The sequence below is a fragment of the Mus musculus genome, chromosome 13 (assembly GCF_000001635.26).
Source record: "Mus musculus strain C57BL/6J chromosome 13, GRCm38.p6 C57BL/6J".
Classification (NCBI taxonomy): domain Eukaryota; kingdom Metazoa; phylum Chordata; class Mammalia; order Rodentia; family Muridae; genus Mus; species Mus musculus.
Genome location: NC_000079.6, coordinates 70,197,716 through 70,212,535, shown reverse-complemented (window position 1 = coordinate 70,212,535; position 14,820 = coordinate 70,197,716).

The following is a 14,820-nucleotide window of genomic DNA, read 5'->3' as shown; positions in this document are numbered from 1 at the left end:
GTGGGAGAGGTGGGGCTTAGTGGTATAGGAAGCGGCGTGGCTTAGTGGCATGGGAGTTGGGGAGGTGTAGCTTAGCAGTAAGTCACTTGCCACACCACTGTAAGGTGAGGACTGTTGGAATTCAAGTTCTCAAAGGCCACATAAATTCTGATTGCATGTGGCAGTACAACTGTAATCCTAACACAATGGGAGAGAAATTTGGGGATCCTTAGAGAGCAAGCTGCCTAGGCAGACTTGCTGAATTGGTGAGCTCTGGGTTCAAGAGAGAAATCACAAGTCAGTGTGGAAGGTGGAGAGTGGTTGAGGACTACTAAAATCAACCTCAGTCCTCCATACCCACCCGAGTACACACTCATGCACACCCACACATGTATGAAAATACACACTTACACAAAAGAATGGTAGAGAGGTGTGTACAAGATAACCCAAGGAGTATTGATTGAAAGTAAGAGAAGGTAAGAAGGTAGGAAGGAAATACACGTCCACTCTAGACAAATAAACACTGTTGTCAGTATTCCACTCTAGAAGCTGTCAGTCCTGGGATGTCTAAGGCATCTTGTCTAGGTTTATGTAGGAGGGTGTGTGGTTCCAGTTGAAGAGCCCTAGTTAGAGTGGGGGTGGGGTGTAGAGTGTCCCAGGAACTCCTGCTGGAGCTGGACATCCCACTACAGACTAATCTTACTCCTATGTTTCAATACCTTCATAAACTGAATGCTTGAGCCTTCCTGGGTTGAGAAGAGCACCTGAATCCTAAAAAGCCATAGAAAATCAGGTATGTGCAACATGTTGCAACTTAAAGAGCGGAATTCAAGAATGTCAGTAGCAATTCTGCACTTATTAGAGGGAAGGCATTTCTAGACAAGGAAAAATACTTTAGAAATTGTGATTATGTGACTAGGAACTTAACTCAGCGTTAAAGTACTTGCCTGGCATGCGAGAGGCCGTAGGCTGCATCTTAGTACTGTACAATAAATAAATGCAAAGATAGGCATTTATTGAATCTACATATCATGTGACCATCAAGGGACAGCAGGAATGTGGATAAAGCACTGGTTATCATGGAGTCCTGATGTCCTTGGTGATGAAAAGCTTCTAATGAAAGTTCACAAATCCTTGCTTTCATATCAGAAAGAAAATAGGATCTAGTGGTGTAGAGTTCTCCAGTCCATAAGCTAGCATTTCCACACCAACCTGGAGTCTGCATACGAGGCCACAGATTTGTAGCTTCCTACCGAACCCTGACTTCTGAGCTGTTGCTATCTATTGGCACAACACAGAAATGGAGAACCTCCTGCTCAAAGCATCTGCCTGACTCTGGTCTTAAGAGCACTTTTTAAAAAGTCTCATTTACTTCTTTGATTTTGTGTGGAATAACATTTGGTGCACCCATTATCTGTGTGCCACCTATATGACTGATGCCCACAGAAGCCAGAAGAGGGAACAAGATCCATGGGACTGGATTTTACAGATGGCAAAACACCATGTGTTTGCTGGCTACCAAATCCTGGTCCTCTGCAAGAATCATCAGCATCAGCAGTCCTAAGCCAATGGGCTGTCTCTCCCGTCCCTTGGCTGTGTTTTAAAGAATCAGCTGTAGCCAATTTAGCTAATAGCTGATGGATAAAATGGGCACATGTAGGATTGTCAAGGGTTCAGGAACAAAGGTGCTTACCATTAGCACACACAATAAATGAATATTTTTCATGCTTTGTATATCTACCTGGAACACCTCTTGCTTCATCCACCCAGCCATGACAAGCAGATGCAGAGAGCATCAAACAGATGGACTTCAAGCCTGCCTCAGCCACACCCTGCAGGATTGGCCAGAGCTGCTGGGACTCTTGGAATTACAGTCTCCAGTCTCATCTTCTTACCAACCTTCCTTTCAGAATAATCCCCACTCTGTGTGGACACAGGAGAGGATGTGTTCTATTTGTCATTCTGAACTATTTAGCTAAGATTTGGGACCTTTGTAAACTGAGTAGAATTGGCAATGAGCCCAATTGTTTTAATTGGGAATACAATTGAAATTATAATTTCATTGCAATTAAAATCACTGAAGTTACATTAAAATTATAATTACTTGATTTGCTTGAATTAAGCATGAACAGTGAAGTGAGGAAGGGTTACCAAACCTACTAATGAGATTTGATGATTTACATAATTAAGTATAATGGAATCTAGCAAGTGACAGCTCGTCGGTTCAAGCTGCGGTGGTTCTAAGGTGTGAGCCTGTGTACTCATCCTCTCCAAGGCTGAGGAAGAGTGGGAAAGTGATGCTGGGGGAGTTCAACTACTGGAAACAGAGTGCCTGGGTTAGAAAAGAAGTTTACATTGCTCCTTACCTCACTGAGGACAATGCAGATGGCTGCAGGCACACAGGTCAGGAACAGGGTAGGCTAAATAAATAAATAGCAGCTCTGACTTGAAAACACCATTCATGTGTCAGCCGTAATTCCATGCTGAGTATTATCCACAGTTACCTTTTCAATCGCTCTACCACACCCAGTCAATAAAGCCCCATGAGTAGATGTGCAAGCAGGGAGAAAATGATATCCTTCAGTGAGGATACTCTCCTTACACACACACACACACACACACACACACACACACACACACACATGCACACGCACAGATGCACACATCTCACTGTTATACAAAAAGAGCTTAAGTTAAGAGCAAAAGGGATTTAGCAATAACATGTATTTCATAGTGATCGCATCCAGAGCTCCATCCCAGACTCTGGTTTGGGCAGGGGAACACTCACCTAGACAAGGGCCCTCACTTCTCATGCGCAGTCTCAGATCTGGGAAAGTTTCATGCCACCACCACTGAGCTATATCTTGGATGAATGGAGGAGCCTGGTGCAATGGAGGAGCAATTCAGGAATGGACAGGCCATCTGACGTAATGCTTGCAGGACACTTGGGCTTTATTGTTCTGGGTTCCGGTTTTGGTTTGTTTCCTATAGCAGAGGAGCTTGCAAAGGCAGAGAGCAGATATGGAGGGACATGAGTGGGACATGAGTGGGATTGGGGAGCATCATATGTAATTCACAAAGGATTAATAAATTTTTTTTTACAAAATAATAAAAGGAATGTAGCTTCATGCCATGCCCCTTGTGCTGGGATTTGGACTAGTTTGAGATGGCACAGGTCTTATGCATGTTGTCGGTAATAAACAGTCACATGTGCAGATGTCCTACTGTGTGTTCACATGTGCAGATGTCCTGCTGTGTGTTCACATGTGTAGCTGTCCTGCTGTGTGTTCACATGTGCAGATGTCCTGCTGTGTGTTCACATGTGCAGTTGTCCTACTGTGTGGTTACATGTGCAGATGTCCTGCTGTGTGTTCACATGTGCAGATGTCCTGCTGTGTGTTCACATGTGCAGTTGTCCTACTCTGTGGTTACATGTGTAACTGTCCTGCTGTGTGTTCACATGTACAGCTGTCCTGCTGTGTGGTCACATATACAGCTACCCTGCTGTAGTTGGAAGTTTCCTTGAAATCTTCCACCATCTCTGGCTTTTAAAACCTTTCTGACCCCTGTTCACAATGAGCCTTGGGAGGAACAGATGGTGTGAAATGGATTCTTTTTAAAATAATGGCCCAAAGTCAGGAGGGCCAGGGGTATTGGATGGACTCAATATGAGTTGGGAGAAAGGTTAATGTGTTCAAAGCACGTTGTATGGACATTCTCAAAGAACTACTTAAAGTCAACTAGGCTCCAGGTCTGTAGGTCAGTAAGAACAAGGTAAACTCCATCCTTTTATCAAAGTCAAAGCATGTTTCCTTCAACTCAGTTTTCTCAATCGAATTTTAAAAATCAAATGTGGGACATTTATTCTTCTGAAAACATATCTTGGTGTTTTCCACTAGGTGATCTGGTAAGGCTGGACACGACTCAGCAGTCAGCTCTCTGGTCTGCCCTTGAGTCTGTGTCCTTCCATGCGGAGACTGTCTTCCACACTCTCACACTCTCACAATCACCAAAGAAAGCAAGGCTTCTGGGTCAGCATCGGGTAGGCTGCACCCAAGACACATGCCCAGAGAACCTACTGCTGAATGCAAAGAGGGAAATGAAGCTTTGCTGGTCCATAATACAAACTCCGAGCTTAGCAAGTCTCCTGCTTCATTAAACAATAGCTTTAGGCAAAACTCAGCATCCACAGCATCCTGGCCCACCTGGCTCCAGTAGACCCCAGACACCTGCAAAAAGAGTCCTTTTCATCCTCATTTTTACTTATTCCTGTACATGCATGACCCACCATCACACTTATGCTGATTAGCCTATGGCCAGAGCAGAAAAATCACTGAGATAAAAATGAATCGGTGAATCGATCTCTTCCCTTGAGGATAGCAGGAAGGCAGCTGCACAAAATCCCTGGGGAAGTTGGGAGTACTCAGCTCTGGAGAAGTTGGAAGTACTCAGCTCTGAGGAAGTTGGGAGTACTCAGCTCTGGAGAAGCTGGGAGTACTCAGCTCTGAGGAAGTTGAAAGTACTCAGCTCTAGGGAAGTTGGGAGTACTCAGCTCTGGGGAAGTTGGGAGTACTCAGCTCTGTTATGACTTCTGTAGGCAAATAGTGCATGGAGCTGAGTTTAAATTTTTTGCAGGTGGAAGCTCATTCGCATACCTTTATTTTTAGAGAACATTCTATGATGAAGCTGGATAGAGTTGGATGAAGATTTAGATCTGGGATCCCTTCACAAATCTGAATGTGGCATTCCTCAGTGAGGAGAAATCAGGCCCACATCTTTCAGTATTTGCATTGAAAAGAGCATTTTATTTGACAAATAGATTGTATTTCTGAGTCTCCAGCCTTCGCCATAAAGAAAACCACACTTGTTTATCGTAATGGTAGTGGAATTACCAGAGATGCCATGGACTAGAACAGCTCAAAGCTATCAGCTCACTTCTAAGGGTTCAACTGATGTGAGCCTCACTGGGCTAAAATCTAGGTTGCCAGGTTCCCTGCTCCTCCTCTGGATGCTCTAAAATGGATCTACCTCTTTGTCCTTTCTAGAGACTGGTTGTTCCATCATTGGAGGATTCCAGTCAGCAGAATTCAGTTTCTGGTGAGTGCAGGACTATGCCATGTGTCTGCTGAGGGGTGTTCCCACCTTTTCCAGTTGCATCCACTCTTCAACTGATGGTCAACTCCCTGAAAGTCTCCTGGAGTCAGCCACATCTGCATCATAGCTCTCTGACTTTTGTTTCTAAGGGATTATGGGATTAGGTTCCATTCTCTCAGATGACTTTAAGGGATGTCATTTCTGAGATTGGGGTGTGGTTCATTTGGAAGGATGTTTGCCTAGCGTGCATAAAACCATCGGTTTGGGTTTGATTCCCCAACATCACATAGACCAGGCAAGCTGGAACTCCTGTATTATCGCAGAGTTTGAGAGGTACAGGCAGAAGTATCAGAAGTCCAGTGTTACCCAAAGCAAATCTGAGGTCAGCCTGAGATACTCAAGGCACCATTTCAAAACATCATAACATAGTCACAATTTCTAGGGATTCACATACGAGCCTCTTTTAATTCATTATGTTCCCTAGTGAACTATGGATTTAGTGACAAAAATCATATTGTAAGATTAGTAATTTACCTTCATATACATACATACATACATACATACATACATACATACATACATATTTTATGCTGGTCGTAAATATCACCTATGTACTCTAGTGGGTCATGAGGATTTAAGGAAAGTTATTAAATTTTTTTTTTCTAAAACATATTGGTCCACTCTTTTCCCAGTACAGATTAACTCTCTCTATACCAGTGGTTTCAGCATCATCCAGAGGTACAGTATCCCTTGGCCCTTCTTGGCTGTCATTAGACTATTAGAGGGATGCCCTTACTCTAAATCCCTTCTTTCTCTTCAGTCTGCTTATGGTCTGTGCTTCTCACTGGAAGTTAGAGGGGGAACACCTCACTGTGACTTATCCCAGAGCTCCAAAAAAAGAAAGTACTTAATAAATGTTTGAAATGTGGGGGCATGTGATGGGAAAAGGGGACAGAGGGGTGCTTCCATAGAAAAATAGATCAGTGACATATGGAAGAGTTTTGTGGGCTGAGATATGTGTCCAATTAGAAAACTGACAGTGCGTGTTGGGTACTTAAAATCCTAAGTGTAACAGGGTCAGGAATATCATCCTGTCCCGTGTTTCCTTCCATGTGCTTAGCTACATTGTCACATCTCTTCTTAACCTCATCTCATGCAGTACCACTGATGTCACCAAAAACCATCTCCTCCTTATTTCAAAATCATCATCACCACCACCACCACCACCATCATCATCTGTATGAGAGTGCACGATATCTGTGTGCAGGATGTGTGTGGGTGTGAGTGGTGCACGCGTGCAGCTTAGAAGACAACTCCATGGAATCGATTCTCACCTTCTCCCTTTTTGTGGGTTCTGGGACTCTAACCTGGGTCATGAGGATTTAATCTACTAAGGCATGTCGCCAGCTTCCTCCTCCTTCTTTTTAAGCATCATGGCGTGGAGACTCACCCTGCGTTTGTGGAAGGAAGGGCAGAACTATGAGCTCCTCATTTTCAGCCTAACTCAAGTAATTTATTTCTATACAGCCAAAGCCTGGCTAGAAAAGTCACTTCTAAACTCATTCTAAAAACCGGAGGCCCTGTTCTTTCCGAACTCGAGGAAGCTTCTCTGCCCCGACCCTGAGAGGAAAATAGTCATATGGAGATGTCTTGGTCTTTAGTTGGCTTCTCCAGAATTATTGCTAATTTGGGGTCATTTTTAAAAATAATATAATGTTATTGACACTTTTGTCAGAAAGAGAGGATGACATTCCTGAAATACTCAGGGGGAAACAACAGTGCTCTCTAAAATCCTGGAGCGCTTAGAGTCCAGAATTCTTAAGCCAGTTCTTAAGAGTGAGCCGAAACAAAGACCTGAGCCACGTGTTCCCATTCCCAGGGTCGCTTTGTAACTTGAACCAGTGGACGTTTAATAAGGGAGCCTTGCAGCAGCACCAGGGTTTGTCATGACTCTTGCAATCTCTCAGCGCATCTCTGCTCATCCACCAGTCTCCATAGCGACACATCTGCCTTCTCTTCTCTGCAACTAAGAAAAAAAAAAATCAATCTAGAAATGGAAAAAAAAATAAATAAAAAGCATCTGCAAGCCAGAATCTTTTCAATGTCTTTGAAGAAACACACCTCACATCTTACCTTTCCAGAAGGGTGTTAGTGGGACTTCCGCAGAGCCAAGGAGAGTCAGTAGCTCTCCCCACTCCACCCCTCCCACTAGCAATTGCAGAATCACTCTACAACACTTGCTTATGTTGTTACTGTTTCTCAAGAGACGGTGTTCTGTGTTCCAACTCCCTACACCTTAATTAATTTCTACCACGGGAACCTCTTTAGGAGGCCATCCGTTCTGTGCCATCAGATTTAAGTGCTACCAGAAGAGCTGAGAAGTTTCATGTCTTTCTTCCTGGGGATTGTGTGCAAGAACAGATACCAGCCTCTCCAAGGGACAATGCTTGAACAAATCTCTGCCATTTGTACCCAAGGATTTGGGAACATGTTTATTTTCTTGTAATCACTTCACTGTCTTCTTTTGAGAGACAACCTAGCTATTAGGGGTGATTAACCACGATAGAGCATTTCCATAGAAATCTCTTGGTAGAACATATTGGGCAAGACTCCATTCTGAATCTTGTTCATAAATAATCCCTGACAGTCTGCTTTATTGTAATTAAAGATGGAAAGAGGCAAAAGAGAGAAAAGAGTGGAAGAGGAGAAAATCAAGGTCCTAAACTTCTCCTTGTTTATTAAGCTAACCCAGGTTTCTCTTCTGAGCAATATGTTGATACTGAAACTCCAGAAACTTCCCTAGGCAGAGCTTCACTTTCCCTGCTCTGAAATGTGTTCACATTTGAAAATTAGACAAGATAAACATGTGTTGAGTGCCAGGCGCTACAGGAATTGCTAACAGGAAAAAGCCAGCCAGTGCATGCGACCTGTGTGTGATGGTCAAACATGACTATCAACTTGACAGAATCTGGGACCAACCTAGGGATGCACTTCCGGATGTGCCTGTGGAGTTAGTTCTAGAGAGAACGGTCCCTAAGAGCAGGCAGCACCTTCTTGCCGTAGCCCAGGGCATTGCTCCCCCGCACGCCCCCCCCCCACACACACACACATCTGCTCCTGCTTGGCTGAATCTGCTTGTGCCGTGGCCTCTAACCTTGAAGGCATCAGAACACTGTGGTGTTGGGGTCCTCCCCTCAGCCTGTATCTGTGGTGCTGCCCTGTGCTGTCCCCTGAAACTTTTAACCTTTCACACTTCGTATTAAGGTCTTGATCTGTTTCAAATTGATTTTTGGGGTACATGAGAGCACTGGGTATAATCTTGTTATCCTGCATTTGCATATGCACAGCCACATTTTCTTTTTTCAATATATGTTGACACCATTGCCACAACTTCTGTGGGCTTAGCTGTGCTGCCTTATTTGGGGGGCTCTGTATTAGACCACATTCGTCTATATCTTGTTCTGTGTCAGCATCCACTCTATAGCTGTCACTAAGAATCTACAGCACAGTTGTGAGGTCAGATACAGTCATTGTTTCTTAATGAATTGATTATTCTGCATATTTTATATTTCTATAAAATTGTAAGATTTTTTCCCCTAGTCCAGTGAAGAATGTTGTGAAAGTTTTAATAGGAAATGTATTGAATCTATAAGTGTTTTCAGTAATGTAGTTATTTTTCACACTATTAATTCTGGCAACTTATGAGTGAAACTTGTTAAAAATAAGATCCAACTGTCTGTTGTCTAAGAAACATACCTCTCTTGCAAAGACATCCAAAAACTGAATACATAGAAATCAACCTAGTGTAATACTACCTGAGGACCCACTAATACCACTCCTGGGCATATATCCAGAAGATGCTCCAACATGTAATAAGGACACATGCTCCACTATGCTCATAGCAGCCTTATTTATAATAGCCAGGAACTAGAAAGAACCCAGATGTCCCTCAACAGAGGAATGATACCAAAAATGTAATACATTTACACATGGAATACTACTCAGCGATTAAAAACAATGAATTTATGAAATTCATAGGCAGATGGATGGATTTGGAGTATATCATCCTGAGTAAGGTAACCAAATCACAAAAGATCACACATGATATGCACTCACTGATAAGTGGATATTAGCCCAGAAGCCCAGAAGCTCAGAATACCCAAGATACAATTCACAACCCACATGAAACTCAAGAAGAAGGAAGAGCATAGTATGGATACCTCTATCCATCTTAGAAGGGGGAACAAAATACCCATGTGTAGTGGCTATTCCTGGTTGTCAACTTGACAATATTTGGAATGAACTACAATCCGGAATTGGAAGGCTCACCAGTGACCCTTATCTGGAGGCTTGGAGATCCTTATCTGGATCTTGGTTTGAAGATCTTGAGCCATAGTGGCTATGGATTCCAGAAGACTGAATCTCCGAGTTTAAGGAACACACCTTTAATCTGGGCTATGCCTTTCATCTGGGATTAAAGGTGTGGTGGAACACACCTTTAATCTGGGCTATACCTTCTGCTGGAGACAATTTAAGGACATTGGAAGAAGGGAATCTAGCTCTAGCTCTTGCTCCTTCGCCTGCTTGCTGCGTGAGACTGAGTAACTGCTAGATCCTTGAACTTCCATTCACAGCTGTGACTGAACAATTGTTGGGAATTGGGCTGCCGACTGTAAGTCATCAATAAATTCCTTTACTATCTAGAGACTATCCATAAGTTCTGTGACTCTAAAGAACCCTGACTAATACACCATGGAAGAAGTTACAGAGACAAAGTGTGGAACAGAGACTAAAGGAATGACTATCTAGAGACTGCCCCACCTGAGGATCCATCCCATACACAATCACCAAACCCAGACACTTTTGTGGATACCAACAAGTGCTTGCTGACAGAAGCCTGTTATAGCTGTCTCTAGAGAGGCTCCACCAGTGCCTGGCAAATACAAAGGTGGATCCTTACAGCCATCCATTGGACTGAGCACAGGGTCTCCAATGAAGGAGCTAGTGAAAGGGCCCAAGGAGCTGAAAGGGTACCCCCAGAGCTCCCAGGGACTAAACCACCAACCAAAGAGTATACATGGTGGGACTCATGGTCCCAGCTGCATATGTAGCAGAGGATGGCCTAGTCGGTCATCAGTGGGAGGAGAGGCCCTTGGTCCTATGAAGGTTCTATGTCCCAGAGTAGGGGAATGCCAGGGCCAGAAAGAGGGTGTGGGTGGGTTGGTGAGCAGGGGGAGGGAGGAAGGGATAGGGGATTTTCAGAGGGGAAACCAGGAAAGGGGACAACACTTGAAATGTAAATAAAGAAAATGTCAAATTAAAAAAAAAAAAAAAAAGAAATCAACCTCGTGTGCAAACAGACATGCTATAAAAACTGGTGCAGCTGTTTTCATTCCTGGTCAAGTAGACTTGAGACAAAATATCATCAGCAGAGGCAAAGAAGTCCAGTGTTTTAATAAAGGGAACAATTTGTCATGATAATACAAAAAATTATAAGTATTCATGAAGCAAACATTGGGGCTCTCACTTTCATGAGACAAACACGGTGATACAATGATTACAACTGCCTTCAATGCTACCTTATTCTCAACTTTAAGTAGACCTTCCACCTAAATATGCATATACAAAAAACAAACCTGAACTAAACCACCAACCAAAGAGTATACATGGTGGGACTCATGGTCCCAGCTGCATATGTAGCAGAGGATGGCCTAGTCGGTCATCAGTGGGAGGAGAGGCCCTTGGTCCTATGAAGGTTCTAAACTGTAACTAAAATGTCTTCAGAAAGGAAAGTCCTAACTTGGCAGATTCACTGTTGAATCCCAGCATATTTTTAGGGGACCTGGTGCCAATACTCTCAAACTATTTCATAAAATAGAGAGGAAGAAACAAACTCCTCGTGGTGTTTTTAATAGAAAGTGACACTCCTTGGCTCTGGTATTTGAACATGTGGCCCTCCGTTGCCGGTGCTATTTGGGGAGGCCTTTATGAGAGAAGGCCTTTGTGAGTGTTGAACCTCACCGTACTTCCAGTTGGTGCTCTCAGCTGCATGTCTGCCATGGAGGACATGATCTCTCAGATTCCTGCTCCAGGCTCTGCCTGCCTGCTGCCATGCATCCCCTCCCTGATGGCTTTCTTCACTCTGAAATCTAAAGCCCAAATCAACTCTTCATTACATAAGCTATGTTTTGGTATTTGTAACATAGTACACTCCTCTGCCAAACCACTCCTATGAAACCAGTATTACCCTTGTTCCAAAACCAGATAAGGACATAACAACAATAAAACCATAGAAATCTCCCAATGAGCACCAATGCCATGATTCTCAACAAAGTAATCACAAAGGTTTTCCAAGAAGCTCCTCCTGATGTGCTCACTAGGCTAGGACCAAGCCCCTTGGTCATGACACAACCTCCTACTTTCCCCCATATTTGTAATTAAAATACTGCTCGGAAACCAAGTCCATTAGGATTATTACTATAAGTAACATGACAGCCCCTCACAAGTTTAGCATAAAAGGATTTTCCCCAAAGACGTCAGAGCTCATGGGCTCACTGGAATTCCTGAAGACTAAGGTATTTGGAAGCTGAGTCTGTTCAGGAACTAGAGAGAGCAGTAATATCATGGATCCATTGCTCTGTGGCCTGGACCAATCTCTAGACAATGTACAGATACCATGCAGGACCTGATGCCACATCTCTATTGTAAACTGAGTCTCTCCATAGCAAAAAGTTCTCACAGGATTCACTGATCCTTAACCTCTAATGTGACTGATGCAGAAGTATATATCTATGGATCTAAGGGAACTGGAAAATGAGGTTAAAGATGACCGCTCAAATGAGAAACAAGTAAAATTTGAGAGAACCAAGAAGAGAGCAAGAAAAGAAAATCTATTCAGTATAATTATTTGCTCCTTATCTCCTTTTCCATAAAGATTTTATTTGATCTAGAATGGAGTTGTGTCAACCTAAGAAAGTCATGCACTGATGCGCAGCCTACCAACCACTCCAAGAGTACAACAGCACAGGTGAGCTTCGTAGTCTCCCCTGTGGCACCGGGCTGCCTACAGCTAGAGTTTGAAGCCATTGCTGCTGCAAGAGGAAATTGTACTGGTAGTACACAACTTGCTCTGGAGAAGACCTAAGTTCAAACCCAAATTATGGTTTTTCTAGAATGTTCATCTCTTGTGCTTCATGAAAAAAAAAAGTTATATTAAGTTATGATTTCTTACACGCGTTCGCAACCGGCCAGGAAAGATGCAACAAACCAGAATCTTCTGCGGCAAAGCTTTATTGCTTACTCAGGAGCAAGAGAGGAAGAGCGCGGCAGAGAGAGGCAGACAGGAAGAGAGAGAGAGACGCAGAGAGAGAGGCAGAGAGAGGGGCAGAGAGGGAGAGAGGCAGAGAGCAGAGGAAGAGAGCAGAGGAAAAGACGAAGAGAAAGAGACGAAGAGGCAAAGAGACGAAGAGAGGGAGTGCCAGAACCCCGTCCCTTTTAAGGAGAATTATCCTCCGCCTAGGACGTGTCACTCCCCAATTGGCTGCAGCCCATCGGCCCAGTTGTCATCACGAGAAAGGCAGAGCACATGGTGGGAAAACTGCCCCTGCACATGTGCAGATTATTTACTACTTAGAACACAGCTGTCAGCGCCATCTTGTAATGGCAAATGTTGAGTGCGGCTCCCCACAATGATTCGAAAGTCATCAAAGACCAGGATTTTAGAAATCCAATGAATCCTAAGATTTCATAAATAACACAGAATGGACCCACAAACCAGTAAACAAATGAGTCTGTGTGATCACTTTCATCATTACTAGAGTTTGCTAAAACTCCAGTCAGTCTTCTCTTCCAGTAGATTCTGGGAATTACAGAATTTTTCACATGGGCCATCTTATGTTTGCGGTCTTGGGTCACATTCATAATAAACAGCATGAGGTGATGGGATGTGACCGCTGTCGATATGAGAACATGAAGACATGCTAAATTACAGCAATGGCAAGAACAAAAGATCAGAGTTGTGCACACTCACAGTGGCTCTTCTCCCACAGTAGAGTGCTCGCTGATAGGCATTGTCTGGCCTTGGAGAACTGTGACTGAGCCCTTAGCAGTAGCACTGCCTATGATAAGGGAGCTGTCCCACCACTCCTGTGTGCTGCCTGTGGCACTGTGACAATCTCAGTAAAAGAGATTGTATCCTGTTGAGTGTAACATTGCAATACCAGTAATTAGAAAAAAATTAAATACTTGGACCAAAAGAGAGTGATTTGGCAGGATGCCAAATCTATCAGTTGGTTTGTATAAGCCTTGGCTCTAGTTGGGTAAACAGACAAAATTCCTATTTGAGACTCAGATTTAATAATTCTGAAATAATTAATACATAATTACACAGAGCTATAAATTGAAGAAGGATTTTCTTTACTATAAAAATGTATGAAAAATGTTTTCTTTTTTATAAAAGAATGTAGGTCTACTCAAGAATATGTGATAAGGCATCTATAAAATGTACAATAACATTCCTTTCTTTTAACTTAGAGTCTCCGATATCAAACATGGGCCTTGCCATAAAGGCATTGTACTTGCTTCCTGTTTCTGAATATTATTGGCCAGATGGTGGACAGGATTAGTTTTATCCTTCCACCCCTGTGTTCCTTAAATTAGGTACTGTGCTCTGTTTGCATTGTGCATGATAGCTATGTAGGATCGATCCATCTAGCTAGCTAGCCATCCACCTGTCTCCTTAAATATCCATTAAGTTTTAATTTAAAATTACGCATAAATGAATATACAATAAGAATATAGACAGTGCGTATTCTCTAGGCTATATAAGAATCATTTTTGCAGTGTTCTTTTTCAGAAAATCCATTTGCCTCTCAGCATACCCATAGTTTTATAGAGACAGGAGACCCTCTCTGATGTCAGGAGACCTACTATTGTCACTTTGGTCTCCATGAAGAAGGAGAAGTTTCAGACAGAATAAAGGCCTTGTCTAGATTCTCAGGGCTTTGTGGCCCAGTTGACCTGAAATGCACTTTAACTTGGCCATTTTGTCTTTGTAAGTATTTCACCTTCAAGGGAATTAAGACAAATTAGGTATCACATTCTGTCTAAGAGAAAGTTTTGTTTGTTTGTTTGTTTTGTTTTTTTGTTTTTTTGCTTTAGCCTGATTTTCTTGGCATGTAGCAGCAAGAATTACTGAGAAAGATTTCAAGTTGTTTCCTGGGAATGAAGATCTATCCAAGGTGGCCACGGGGACATAAAGAATGCCATGTTCAGGATTGGGAAGATATCTCTGCAGGTAACATGCCCACCATACAAGCATAAGAGCCTTAGTTTAGATCCTCAGCATGGACATAAAAGCCAGGTACTGAGGTACACACATGTAACCCAAACACTGAGGGGCGCAGAGTAGACAAATGGATAAATGTTTCTCAGCTGGAAGAGAATGTCCCGAGAAACTTTTCACTGATAAACTCCTCCTTACCAGCCATTCTAGCTGGTATGATGAGCCCTGGGTTCATATCTCTCTCTCTCTCTCTCTCTCTCTCTCTCTCTCTCTCTCTCTCTCTCTCTCTCACACACACACACACACACACACACACACACACACACACCACACACACACACACACACACACACACACACATTACAGAATGCTGTGTCCCACATGGTAGTGGTCAGGTGGATGGGCACATGCATTGCTTATGGACAGAGACATTACTGATTTCTTCATTTTTATCATCTTTGACT